Below are 15,005 nucleotides of genomic sequence, written 5' to 3'. Positions count from 1 at the left end.
AGCACTGACTGCCACTAAAGGAACATTAAGGGTATTTCTGTCAAATCATTGACTCCTGTCAGGCGGCACTTCAGGCAAAGCGGTAATCAAATTGCACAAACCCATAACAGCATCTGTTATCCTCGCCTGTTTTTTTAATGCCTCATAAAAATGATGGCAATATTATTCGCTTGAAGGAGGCAGGGGAACGATGATGACAGGCCTCCTCCTTCTTCCACCCCCTACCTCCTGGGCCTATGTGGGGGTACCTTTGAAGGTGACCCGGAAACTACAACTAATCCAGAATGTGGCAGCTAGACTGGTGACTGGGAGCGGCTGCCGAGACCACATAACACCGGTCTTGAAAGACCTACATTGGCTCCCAGTACGTTTCCGAGCACAATTCAAAGTGTTGGTGCTGACCTTTAAAGCCTTAAATGGCCTCGGTCCAGTATACCTGAAGGAGCCCCCATCGTTCTGCCTCGACACTGAGATCCAGCGCCGAGGGCCTTCTGGCGGTTCCCTCACTGCGAGAAGCAAAGCTACAGGAAACCAGGCAGAGGGCCGTCTCGGTAGTGGCGCCCGCCCTGTGGAACACCCTCCCGTCAGAGGTCAGAGAGATAAACAACTACCTGACATTTAGAAAATACCTAAAGGCAGCCCTGTTTAGGGAAGTTTTTAATCTGTGATATTTGATGTATTTTAATGTTTGTTGGAAGCCGCCCAGAGTGGCAGGGGAAACCCAGCCAGATGGGCGGGGTATAAATAATAAATTATTATTATTATTATTATTATTATTATTATTATTATTATTTTCCTACCAGGGAGGGACTGTCCTTTTTGATATATGTACTTTGAGACTGGAACCAGAGCAGTCTTCCCCAATGCACTGACTGGGGCAGAAGATGGGAATTGTAGCCCCAAACATCTGGATCCTACCACACTGAGAAGAGACCTGCATACAGCTGTGAAGCTCATTGGCTGATTCTGGGTTAGTCACACACTACCTCTCAGGTTGCCCTGTCACAGAGACTGTCCATTTATATAAAAAAGCAAGGCCTCGTGATGGGCATCATCTTGGATAGCTTCAAAAGAGGATCAAACAAATTCCCTGAGGGAAAGGCAACCAGTGGCTGCTAGCCATGATGCTTGTGTTCTGCCTTCCCTCCCGTGCTGGGAATCACAAGTGAGAGGAGGGTCCTGGGGGGGGGGCTTCCCACTGACATCTGCTTGGCCACTGTGAGAACAGAATGCTGGGCTAGAAAGGCCTTTGGCCGGATCCAGCAGGGCTCTTCTTATGCTAGCTTACATCTTGCCTTTCAGTGTTTTCCTCTCTCTCTCTCAGGGCAGCTAACAATAAAAACAGCTAAATCAGCAAAAACAATGCGGGGGGGGGGGAATCGAATGTATTAAAGCAGTAAAATGAACAGAAACGTAAGCACAGCTGTTGTTGTGGAAGCGCCAAAGTGCTGCCCCCCCCCACTTCCAAATAGATTGCCAGCCTTGAATGTTGAAGTCAAATACTTGGGAATCTTTCTTGTTTTTCTTCCCCTGAGCATTCAACTTCATCACCCAGAGAGTGCAATGCCAGCCTTCTTCCGCCTGCCCCCCCTTCCCCCCTTCCCATGGTCTGAAGCAGAATAGCACTAGGTACATTTTTGGGGATAAGGGTGACACACCTTCCCTCCCCACATGGTCTCCTCCCCCCCCCCCGGTCATCTTTAAAAGAAGTATCCATGCCTTTTTAGTCCTGGTTTGTAATAGGAAAAGCTCTGTGATTGAGCTCCAATGACTTTAATTATGGTGTCCTTTTACTTAATTGCTTTAACACAATTCTTCCCTCTCAAAGCCTTTTGGGGGGCGGAGGATGAAAGACGTGAGCTACTAATAATATCAGATCTTATTCAGAGAACTTCAGTGCCCTCCTTCTTTTAGTTAATCATCTCTCATATTTTTTAAGTAAAGCAAGAGGAGTGGAGGTTACTGCTATTCCCTTGAAGGCAGGTCTCTTAAATAGTTGTCTTCAGTCAAATGTCATTTGTGAATGAAATGTTTGGGCCAAGGAAGACCCCTTCTTTCAAAGCCTGTGCTTTAAGCAGCAGCAAGGACTCCTGGAGCAGGAACTTTAAAAGGCATCGTCTAGCTTGCAGCCCAGTGAAGCTCTTAAATAAAATATGGCCTAATGAAGCACAAGTCCTGTAGTTGGTATGCACTGTGAAATGAAACTGGCAATTTCCCACTTTGACTGAACATTGGTCTAGCCTCAAAAATGGTCCCCAGTGCACCAAAACAGATGTGAAATGGATGATAATAATAACAATTAATAATAATAACAATATTTTATTTATAACCCGCCCTCCCCAGTCGAAACGGGGCTCAGGGCAGCTGACACCAGTAAAATTACAATAAGACATAAAGAAAGAAAAAACAATTAGTTAAAGTACAGGTTAAAATACAATTTACATTTAAAATTTTAAATGCAGCCTCGTTTTTAAAAAGGCCCAAGTCAAAAACCATAAAGGAGGAAAACATAGGGGTAGAAAGAAAAGACGTTTCGTTACAGGGTTGTTATTGGGTTTTATATATACGGTATATATATATAAATGCAAGCCATAAATGTCACCATAAAGACAACAACCATCCATAGAATTTGTCACATCTGAGTGGTTTTGGGGGGGCTTCACATACGCCAATCCTGAGCTGCTCTTTTTAACTTCTGTTTTCCTGTAATAAAGGGAAGCACAAAGGAACGCCGTGGGAACCCTCCAAAAGATGGAAGGTCCATTCTGGATCTCCTGACTCCTTTCTTCTGTGGATGCTCTCAGTTGGAGCAGCAGTGCTGGGGGCAAGGAGAGGTTGATGCCTCAACCTGCTAAAATCTGTGCCCTAGAACTACTAAACTTGCTGGAAGAAAGACATATATATCATGCCCCAGCAGGGCTAACAGCAGTTCAGTTTGTGTGAGAAAGAATTAAATGAGCGATTTAACATACCCGTTGTCTTTTTAAAGTAGCTTTCAACAGTATTGCGACACATTTATTGCATTTATACTCCACCTTTTTCTCCAAGGAGCTCAAGGTGGAATATCTGGTTCTCTCCCTTGTTTAATTCCCACAAGAACCCTGTCCTGTGAGGCGGGTTAGGCTGAGAGGCAGCGACTGGACCAAGGTCACCCAACAAGCTTCCTAGCTGAGTAGGGATTTGAGCCCTGGTCTCCAAGGTTTTAGTCCTGCATTCTAACCTAGGGTTATCAGACGTCCCCGGATTCACCAATTTGTCCCTGGACAAAATCTGTTCCCGGAATGTCCCCGGATTTTAATTAATGTCCCCTGATTTATGCCTGGGGACTTCCGGCGAGGCAACATGGCGGGTGCCATGGCAGCGAACAGCACCAGAGGTGCCGGCTACATCAGAGTTCCAGCCAGCCAATCCGCTGGCTGGGGGGGGGCTATTTAAACTGAGGTGCAAGCCAGAGAACTTCCTTCTGGCTCACTTCCTCAATCAACGCTCGCCTTGAAATCACGCAGAACCTCCCTCAGCGCTCTTCTGCTGCGGGCTCTGTGCACCCGAGTTGGGGAGAGCGAGTGAGGCGCTGAAGCGGTGAAGAAGAGGAGGAGAGGCCTAGAAAAGAGCTGTGCTGTGTTGCGAGATGGAGACAAAGCCTTGTGTGTGTGTTTTAATGTATGTTTTCCCAAGACCAGCGAGCGCCTTTACTCGATCTCCCCCCCCCCAAAAAACCCTCTTCTTGAAAAAAATGTTTAAGTGTCTCTGGATTCCTTGAAAAAAATCCGGTAACCATATTCTAACCACTACACTACACTGGCTTCCTTCCTGCAGCAAACTTTGCTGGTGAACACCCCCCCCCCCCCGCAGGATTGCATGGCACAAAGCTGATGCTGATCGTAATGAGCCTCCCCACCTCACCCCAGGTTGCCCTTGAGTGGGGAAAGGGGAGAGAGAAAGTGTGGTCACATTTACAGCCTTCCCCTAACTTGGTGTCCTCAAGTTGTTTTATTATTTATTTTATTTATATGCCAATGTTCAGGTACGCAGGTGGCGCTGTGGTCTAAACCACTGAGTCTAGGGCTTGCCGATCAGAAGGTCGGTAGTTCGAATCCCTGCGACGGGGTGAGCTCCCATTGCTCGGTCCCAGCTCCTGCCAACCTAGCAGTTCAAAAGCACATCAAAGTGCAAGTAGATAAATAGGTACCTCTCTGGCGGGAAGGTAAACGGCGTTTCCGTGCCCTGCTCTGGTTCACCATGCTGGCCACATGACCCAGAAGCTGTCTGCGGACAAACGCCGGCTGCCTCGGCCAGTAAAGCGAGATGAGCGCCACAACCCCAGAGTCGTCCGCGACTGGACCTAACTGTCAGGGGTCCCTTTACCTTTACTGTATGTCCATATTCATTTTAAAAAAAACCCACAATAGAACAGTTTACAACAATTGTACATAAAACAATGCAATAAAAACATATTTCAAAACATAGAATCAGAAATCAAGCTAGCTATTGTGGAAAAATGTGCTCTTAATTGCCTGCATAAGCCTGGCAAAATAGAAAAGTTTTCAGCAGGAGCTGAAAAGTTGAAACAGAAGGTATCTGCTGAACCTCTGTTTGCAGAGTATTCCACAGGACTGGGCCGATGACTAAAGGCTTGGCTTCTTGTTGTCAAATGAACACACACCAATGACGCTCCTGCGGATGATCTCAGTGATCAAGGGTTCCTGTGGTACCCTGGACCTAAGCTTTCTAAATACAAGGACCTTGGACCTGTCAGTAGTAGATGGGCTGCCAGTGCAGATGCTTTAACAACAGTGTCACCTGTTGTCAGCCAGATGCAACCCTCAGCAATCTTACAGCCACATTCAATACCAGCTGGAGTTTCCAAAACAGGTCCAAGGGCAGCCCCACGCAGAGTGCATTGCAGTAATCCAGCCTCAAGGTTACCGATGCATGGACTACAGCTGTCAGGTTTTGGACGACACATTTTTTTACTACAATTCCCGTCATACTGTCTGGAGCTGATGAGAGAAGAGCACCAGGTTCAATAAGGCTCAGTTTAACGTAAAGTAGTTTGGCCAACGTGATGTGGTCCTGGGGAAGGTTAAACACTCCTTCTGCTATGGCTACTGCTCCAAACAAACTCACTCCTCCCTTCCATGGCTCCTTTTAAAGAATACAATATTAAGTGACAGAGATACAATCATGAATCATCTGTGACACCTTTGTTTAGGTATGACTTTACTGTAGTATTTGATGCCTCTATTATCTGCCATTGGTGGTAGTGGGGAGAACACCTACATGGATACCTAGCACATCAGGGCAAGTGGCCAAACCCAACTGTCTGGGCATGCTAAGTTTGCTGTGTGCAGGGAGGGGAGGACAGTTTTTTTATTTTATTTTTGCACACAAGCTTGCAGCCCTTTAAAGTTTTGACCATGATGTGTGTGAAATTTGTGTCAAGGATCACATGATATAGATGGACCTTTGGCCTCACCCAGCTGGACCAATGTTCATAGCTGCCAAGTTTTCCCTTTTCTCGCGAGGAAGCCTATTCAGCATAATGGAAAATCCCTGAAAAAAAGGGATAACTTGGCAGCTATGCCAATGTTATGTGATCTTACTAGTAGATGCTACAAGGAGTTCAGGGCTGTGCTACCTCTCCCTCCTTTTTAAAATCTTAACACAGCACTCGCTTTTTGCACTTCTCCCAGAGGCAAAGGACGATGCCTTGTCTCCTGTTAGCCCACGTTTCTCTGGCAGCTGTGCTGCCTGCATCCACGTTCACAGAGCATGTGCCTTCCTGTTTGGAGTCACAGAGGCAAGCGGGAGCTCAGAAACATTACAAAACCAATGCCTCTACTGCTATTTTGAAACTCCTACAGTCCAGGGACCACATGGAAGCCACGGGAAACCCACTGGGATCTCGAGAGCAGAAAGGGAAGCTTTGTACTCGGCAAGATACAGACTACAAGCAGAGGTTTGCTGTTTTTGTTGGAACAGAAGACCCAGGCTAATTTCTTGCAGTCTGTTGACAGTCCCAGAAGGTTTTCTCTACTACACCTGTGCTGCCAACTCTAGGGCATTTACTGCAGCAATTTCTCCCAGGTAAGCATCCTCCGCAGTGGAAACACAGCCTTTTGGGGCAGGCAGAGGAATGGATAAGCAGGTACTCAAATACGGTCAAGATTGGAAAATATAAAAATTGAGAGTACTGTATGTCAAACTATAATTAAGATTACTCCCCTTCTCCCTCAGTTTTATACCCATAGTTAGTAAGAGCCAGGTTTATCCCTCATTTCAGCCTGTAATTTATCTCATTTTAACAGCACTTTTTACATGACCAGAGTTAGTGTTCAACCAATCACACGAAATGTGTCTTGTGTGAAGCCCTGGAGGACATCCCAAAACTAAAGCTTTACTATAATGGCAGTTGTTACTAGACATGGTAGGTTAAAAAAAATGTTATGTCTATCATTTTAAAATTATTGCTATTATATTTCAAAAACCAAAATGTTTTTGAACTGTTTCTGCATTTTCTATTAACATGTTACGTTATGCCTTCAATATTTTGTTGATATGGATGTGCTGATTATTATATTGACTGGAATGCTATTTATATCGTTCCTTCTTATTGCAAACTCAGGCGATGAGTCTCGACAGAACCGGAACTAAAGCTGGGCAGCTGGGAAGGGTCAGCGTGCTCAGACAAACCCTTGGAGTGCAGTGTGAAAAGTGGGTAGGAGACCTGACTCAACTTTGCCTGCCTGGTACATGGTACCCAGCAAATTGGCGATAATCAATAACTCCTGCAGCAATAAATGCTGGAGATGCAGCAATGCAGTGGGCAGCTTTTTTCATGTATGGTGGTCCTGCCCTATAATCAAGAATTTTTGGGAATTAATTCATGAAGAGGTTAAAAAATTATTAAAAACATCTTTCCCCAAAAAGGCAGAAATGTACCTACTAGGTATTCAGAACAACGAGATTGCCAATGAAAAGGTGAATATATTTATGTATGCCTCATCAGCAGCCAGAATATTAATTGCGGGTAAATGGAAAAGTACAAACATCCCATCAAAGGGAGAATGGATTAACAAATTGTGTGAGTATTTGGAGCTAGCTAAATTGACAGATGTAATACACCACAAATCAAAAAATTTAGTGAGAAATCAGTGGAAATACCTAAACGATTATTTGGGGAAACAAGGGTTGGGATCAAAAACCTGGCTATGTTTGGATTAACCTTGCCGAAAAAGAAAAACGAAAGAAAATAAAGAAAGATATAGGGAAAAATTGTTTCAAAACAAGAGTATAATAGAAAAAGACAGACAAGCTGGAAAAATGGTAAATTATTTACTGTACGATGAAGCGGTGGGAGTCATGTTTTTTTTTTCTTGTAGAATTCTCTGTTTTCTTCACTTTTCTTTTTTTTTGTTCTCTCTTTTCTTCTTTACTTCTTTTTTCTTTTCTTTTTTCTTAATTTTTGTCTTTTCTTTCATTATCTTCTGCGTTTTAGTTTATGTTCTGTGATATATATTTCTGTATATATGATCTGTTAGCTTTTTTTATATGTGATGTATGGGCAAACTGTTCATATGTACTTTTAATCGTAACATTCAATAAAGATTAAAAAAGAAAAAGAAAAAAAAAACTTTGCCTGCCTGCCTTTGGCTCCCAGGCTCCTGCCACCCGTTCAGCAAAGGGGAGATCTCATGTTTCCACCTTCCAAGGGCTGCCAAAGCAATGACCTGCCTTTATCCACCTGCCCCAGCGATACATAGAGTCTTTGTGTCCTTTAAATGTCAGGTTTGATTACTCTGCTGTCACCTCGTGGTAGAGATAGCCATCTGAGACCATTGTAAATCCCATGTCTCCCAAGGGATGGAAAGTGAAAGAGAATCTTTTATCCTCTGTCAGTTGACAGCAGAGGCACCAGGCAAAGAGACAGCCAGATTTGTCACTCATTCTGCGATGAAGACATTGAGATGCGCCAGCCACCGTCAGCTTAGCCGACAAAGCTGTCGCTGTAATTGGCTTGCTGCTAATTTAATTTGACACAGGGAGGCTGCTGCGTTGATACTCTCAATGACCCTGCTAACAAGTTAAGTGCTGGTGGGGGGGGCCGGGGCAATCCACTCAGCACCAGTCGCTCAGCACCCCTGTTCATCTCGAGTGGGACTCTAGTGCTTTCGGCCATCTCCACACATAGCAAGATTTGCAGAGGTAAGACAGCCTGGGTGCCACGTGCAGAAAATAGCATTTTTGTTTCACCTGTTTTCTAAGGACATGCACTGGATTTGACCGAAGCTCAAACCGAATCAGGCCAACCTGAGGGGAGCCAGGCTTTGACTGAATTAGGTGGAGACAACTCTGTGAGCCTGCAAGCACTCCAGTTAGAGAACAGCTTTTACCAAAGATGTCATGGGCTTTGAAGACGCTCAAACTCAGGACAAAAAGGGAGAAAGGTGCTAAGAGGAAGGCACGCTTGGCAAACCCTCACCATGATCAACTCCCACACGGAAACCTATGTCCCCACTGTGGAAGGACGTGTGGATCCAGAATTGGCCTCTACAGTCACTTATGGACTCACTGCTAAGACCGTGTTCATGGAAGACAATCTTACTCGGCTACGAGTGATCGCCAAAGAAGAAGAAGAAGGATCAGACTGCCCAGAGTGATCTGGGGCTGTTGGGCTGAGGAGTTGGGCAAGTGGCAGCCAGGCATCCCTAGCATGCCCTGGAGAAGCAGATCCCAGCTGGTTGAATCCTGCTGCTTTTCAAATCCTCCACCCACATGGAATGGACAAATATATGGTCCTTTGTGTTGACAGGATGCCCATCCCTAATCTATGATGCAACTTGGGCATGGACAGGCTTCTGGCTTGCCAGATCTACTTTTATTTTTCCATAGGTGCAACAGAGGAGGGCATAGGGGCAATAGAGAGTTCCAACAGAAACAGGAGTGAAAATTGCCATTGTTTGCTTATTCATCCCATGTCCATAACAAAAATCTATCCTGTGAAAGCAATCGGCATTTGCTGTCCTTGTTGTTTGCAAACGATATGTAATTGATTATGTTCTACCCCCTACAAACTCAATATGACTCCATCATATGAATCTGTTGCTAAATACACCATCCAAGCTTAGTGTGGGCAGAAGACAGAGTCTGCTGGTAGATTGGCATTTTTTTTCATAATTCTAGAACTTGGGGCCATTCAACGAAGCTCATTGGGGAAGATTCGGGACAGTACTGTAAAATGGTTTTTTCTGCATGCTGCATAGTTAAACTATTTGCTCCTAAAGAGGATTAGGACAAATTCAGAAGGTAAGGCTTTCAATGGCTACTAGTCATGATGGCTATGTTGAACCTCCATGGTATGCCTCTATCTACCAGTGGTTGGGAGTTGCAGTCTGGTCCTGTTTGCAGGCTTCCCTTGGGCAGCTGTGGTTGGCCACTGTGAAAGCTGAACTAGATAGGCCTCTTTTGGGGGAACACACTGCCCTACATGCCAGCTCCCAGACTTGGACTGGACAATCCTTTAAACAGAGAATGCCTTTTTGTAGAAGACTGTCCTTTGATCCACAGTCACCCTACCCATTTGCTCCTTCACCCACCTTTCTTGACTGCAGTGGAGTGCTGGATACCTGGATTGGATATATCTTTCTTTAAGCTGTTGCCTGTGTTAAAAAGAAAGGCCCAAGCACACACAATGGCTGTTCCTGAATGCTCTCCCCAGGAAGCAGCTTGGAAATAATGCCTTGTCGGTTGTGCCTGTTATTTTCCCAGCAGGCTGCCCCAAGTGTTTAGCAGCTGACTGATTGAAAATTAAGGTTATCAAAGGAAAGATACGTCCTTCCGCAAAGGAAGTGCCTCATGTTTATTCAGACAATGTATTGTACTAGGCTACAGCATACTGCTGCGTGGGGATACATAGGAAACTCTCTTATACAGAGCCAGAGCATTGGTCAAGCTAGCTCAGTATTGTCTACACCAGGCATCCCCAAACTGCGGCCCTCCAGATGTTTTGGCCTACAACTCCCATGATCCCCAGCTAACAGGACCAGTGGTCAGGGATGATGGGGATTGTAGTCCAAAACATCTGGAGGGCCGAAGTTTGGGGATGCCTGGTCTACACTGAGCTGCAGCTGATCTTCCAGAGTTTTAGGCAGGAGTATCTACAAGCCCCACCTGGAGATGCCAGGGACTGAACCTAGGACCTTCTGCACGCAAAGTAAATGCTCTACCCTTGAGCCACAGCCCTTCTTCCCATGCTGCATCCTGGATGGAAGGCCAAAGCAAAGGATACTTACATTATTCTAAAGCAGAAGGGGGGGAGCCTGTGGCTCTCCAGATGCTGGACTACAACTCCCATCATCCCTAGCCATTGACTTTGCTGGCTGGGGCTAATGGGACTTATAGTCCAGGAATATCTGGAGGGCCACAGGTTTCCACCCTTCTTCTAAAGCAGGCACGTGCAACAGGTAGATTGTGATCTACCAGTAGATCACTGGATGTCTGTGGTAGATCACTGCTAGATCCCTGGCACCCCTAAAAAAAAGCTCACCCAAAATTTTCCTCCTCACTACAAAAAGCTGAACTATGACCTGAAGCCCTAAACAAAAATGGGCCTCCCTCCCTCCTAAAAGAAGCTCAACAAGTTTGACCTAACCCCCAAAAAACAGGGCTTCCCTTCCTTAAAAAAACTCAACAGCTTTGACCTGAACCCCCCAAAAGGGGGTAGATCACTCCCAGTTTTAACTCTGTGAGTAGATCAGTCTCTTGGGAGGTGGCCACCCCTGTTCTAAAGGGACAGTGTGCACTACTCTCAGGTTACAATTTCCTTTTTCCATGGAACATCTCTGGTTATCAGGCAACTCTGAAACCACCCTCCTCTCTTCAGTGCAGGGATGGGAAAGCTGTGGCTCTCCAGATGTTGCTGGGCTACAACTCCCATTATTCCTTTGCCATGTTGGCTGGCATTGATGGGATTTGGCGTGCAACCACATCTGGAGGGCACGACATTGGCTACCCTGGCTGTACCTGGTAGAGGAACAGGAGCCTTGTTGAATGTGGAGGAAAAGGAAAACCTGGTTGTTCATTTTTGAACTTCTCTCCACCCCCACAAGTCCTATACCACATCCCCAAAAAGTCACATACCAAATGGATATCTAGTGCAGTCAAAACCATCCCTGGGGGAAGCTTTCAAACAGAAGGAAATGCTCTCAAGTGATAGGGCATATGCACTCTTTTCGTTAGGTACATAGAATGGCATCTATCCTTTCACTTACTCAAACCTTTAAACATACTTTGGAATGGTTGGACACTGTTGTATGTAGGCTCAGTAGGCACCCGTAGGGGAGCTAGCTTTGGGTTTTTCCAGGGGACTTTTCAGTGCTATGTAATCCTCCAAAATGAATTTGTCCAGAAATCATGGCAGAGTGGAAGAAACCCCAAATAGCTTTACAATATTGCCCTCAAATCTGTCAAACAGTATCATCAAAATATAGCCTTATGCTACAATCCACTATTAAAAACACAGTAAGATCAACAGGCCTATGTATGCATGTTAACCGTGTTGTGTTCTGGTTTATGTTCCTTAGGAAAGAGCATTTGTCTGCTCATGTCCCTCTGCGCACAAACCTGTTGCTTGGCAAAGCACCATCACCCTCTACTGGAAGGAGTGCAACATGCACTTTTTAAAAACCCATGCTTTTTTCACATTATCATCCTCCAACCTCACACTTTTTCTTTTTTTAAGCTGCAGTATTTTCATCTCTGTTATTCAGTTGTTTAGCATACTATTACAGTGTTCAGTTATGCACATTCAAATAAGGATTAGGGTAAGTATTAATGTTCTGCTGTAGTCTAGATTAGCATCCATTAAGTTGGGGAAGTTTCCATCCCTGCCTTGTGTCTCCCACTGCTTCTAACTTGTGGCTGTTTACTCAATGAAGAGTTCCAAAAATGCATTCCAACTGTCTCGGAACCTTGACTTTTAATGTACGGAGTAGAATTGTCTCATGGGTGACTAGTTGCAGGGCATCTTGTGCCCAGTTTCTGGTGCTTGGTGCCATGTGCTGACGGATGCTAGTGGGACACTCTGACTTCCTGTGTTTGCCATCACAAATATTTCAAAGGGCAATGGAAGCAAAGGGTCAAAGCACTGGAATGCGTTAAGCAAACCTGAGTGTGTCTTTCAAGGTTTTAGGCTACAGACCATGGTGTTCAGCTACTTGATCACATTTCCTTTTCAGTGCACTATTTTTATTTATGCTGATGGGAATTGGGAGGCTAAAAACATCTGGAAGGCCACAGGTTCCCCTATCCCTGCACTGAACCGATGTGCTTACACAAGGTCCTCTATCATAGATGGGCAAATTTTGACAAATTATCAGATTAATACAGTATCTAAAACCAGTGCTGCCACATGTTCAACTGCATGGATAGAGCCCAGTGTGTGTATAGCTATATGCAGGGGGTCCCCATTCAGACGTTCTAATGAATGCACATCCAGGGCACCCCTCCTGTGTCCATTTCACAGAACATCAGAAAAGGGCTCACACATCTGAACAAGAAATAGGCCAGAGGTAGCTAACCTGTGGCCCTCCACGTTTCATCCTGCTGGGTGGAGATGATTGTTGTTTGTTGTTTAGTCGTTCAGTCGTGTCCGACTCTTCGTGACCCCATGGACCAGAGCACGCCAGGCACTCCTGTCTTGCACTGCCTCCCGCAGCTTGGTCAAACTCATGTTCGTAGCTTCGAGAACACTGTCCAACCATCTTGTCCTCTGTCGTCCCCTTCTCCTAGTGCCTTTCTCCTAGTGCCCTCTCCTAGTGCCCTAGTGGAGATGAAACATTCCCTAAATCCTCTCTCCTGTGGGCCTCAGGGCAGCCTGAAAATGATGAGGCAACCTACCTGCCTTTCTGCCAACATTCCTATTCCTTACGACATTTGCAGCAAGTGAATGACCTGCTCAAAGTCACTGACAGGGGCAATCATCTCAGCCTCTCGCAAGAGGTACATTTAGACATCACTTCAAACAGTCTGTGAGAGCTGGAGCCAGGTTTGAGGGAGACCTGGACAAATTGTTGGGACATCCCATTTATTAATGTATGGGGGGGAGTTGGGATTTACCAAAAAATGCTCTAGGAGTGCCTATCCCATTCCTGTCCCACTCACTGATGCTTCTTGGGCATTTTTGAATTTGTCTGCAATGGGTTTAATTACTTCGAAGACTCTGTGGGTGTTTTTGCTCTTATTGTTCTTTGAGCATAAACTTAATGAAGACATCAACCTAGTGTGTGGCAGCAGTGAAAAAGGCAACATTAGGGATCATTACTGAAAGGGACTGAGAATAAAATCCCATACCCCCTATCACAGAGCTTTCCAAACTGTGTGTGGCAACACGTTAAGTGTGTCAGCTACAGTGTGTAGGTGTGTCACGTGACTGCTCCCCACGCTCCTCCCGGGGCTGGAAAGGGGTTAGGTTTTGGGGGAGGGTTTAGAATTTATATACCACCCCATACCCAGGGGTCTCAGAGCGGTTCACAAATTAACCTCCTGTTTGCTAGTAAAACTGAATTGCTGTGTTGTGAAATGATCGTGTCTAAAAGTGTCACCAACATGGAAACCTCTGCTGTGTCATAAATGCAATTATACTAATCTGTCTGTGGTGCAGTCACACTGGGCAGAGCCCCGCTCCCCATACCTGAAAAAGGCTGCTGTAGACCTGGAAAAGGTTCAGAAAACGACAGTGAAAATGATTCCAGAGGTTGGAGCAACTCCCCTTTTGAGGAAATGTTACAAGACTGGAGGCTTTTTAGTTTAGAAAAAATGGCAAGGAAGGACGGACATGATAGAGGGGTAGAGATTTAGGCATGGAGAATGTGATTCTTTCTCGTAATACTAGGGTCACCTAATGTAGATGCAGGACAGACCAAAAAGTGCTTCTTCACACAGCACGTAGTTAAAACTCTGGAACTGGCTACAAGAAGTAGTGATGGCCACCAAGTGGTTGCCTTTAAGGGGAGGGGGTTGATAACACAGGAGCCCGCCCATTCTTGCCTCTTTCTTAATGTTACTGAGGAAGAACAAAAATCCATGCATCAACCCCACTTTGCAGAGCTGATGTGTCAAGGAGAGTAATGTTGATGTGCCAAGGAAAGATGAGCAAGTGTGGTATAGTATTTAGAGTGTCAGATTGGGAACTGGGAGACCTGGGTTCAAATCTCTACTCGGCCATGAAGCTCACTGGACAACCTTGGGCCAGTCACTGCCTCTCAGCCTAACCTACTTCCAAAGGTTGTTGTGGGGATTAAATGTGGAGGGGAAGAACCATACATACCACCTTGAGAAAAAGGTGAGATATAAATACAGTAAGTAAATAAAATCATAAATAAGAATACACTGAGGGAAATGAAAAACTGTTTCATCTGTTCCCAGACTTCAGAAAGCCGTTTTTCCTGCTGTGTTCTTTATCTTGGGCAGGTGCTAAGCCATGTAAGTCTGCTGCCCAAGAAATTCAAGAGACCTATCCAAAAATCCCTCGCACTGTCAGAGGTGGGTAGGCACATTCTAAAGGATCCTCGGGCACATGTCCCAGATCACATGCTGCTTTATCAGTGCCATTAACACAGCTGACATCCCAAGCAGTTGGGAGTACCATTCATTGCGGATTGACTGCCTGGCCCTTATCTTCACTGCATCTTTGTCAAGGAGAATGCTTTCAACAACAGTTATTAAAAACTTAACTCCTGTGGATTATTAGACATATATTTGACTGCCATTTAATTCCACTACAGGCTGCACACTAACTGACATTTTCAGTTCCCCGGATAACCTAACCCAGCTCATTCGAGAGTTTTAAAACACTGCTTAGAACATGTACGGCAGACACTCCAATCAGTCAAATGCATTACACTGCAAGATTGATCCAGCACATTCCAAAATCCCATCATTTAAATATTAATCCCACAGAGAGGCTACTGTAGAACACACACAAAAAGAACAGCAAACACACTTGG

Source organism: Zootoca vivipara, chromosome 6, assembly GCF_963506605.1.
Source record: "Zootoca vivipara chromosome 6, rZooViv1.1, whole genome shotgun sequence".
NCBI classification, from domain to species: Eukaryota; Metazoa; Chordata; class Lepidosauria; order Squamata; family Lacertidae; genus Zootoca; species Zootoca vivipara.
Note: the sequence above shows the minus strand (reverse complement) of the source record.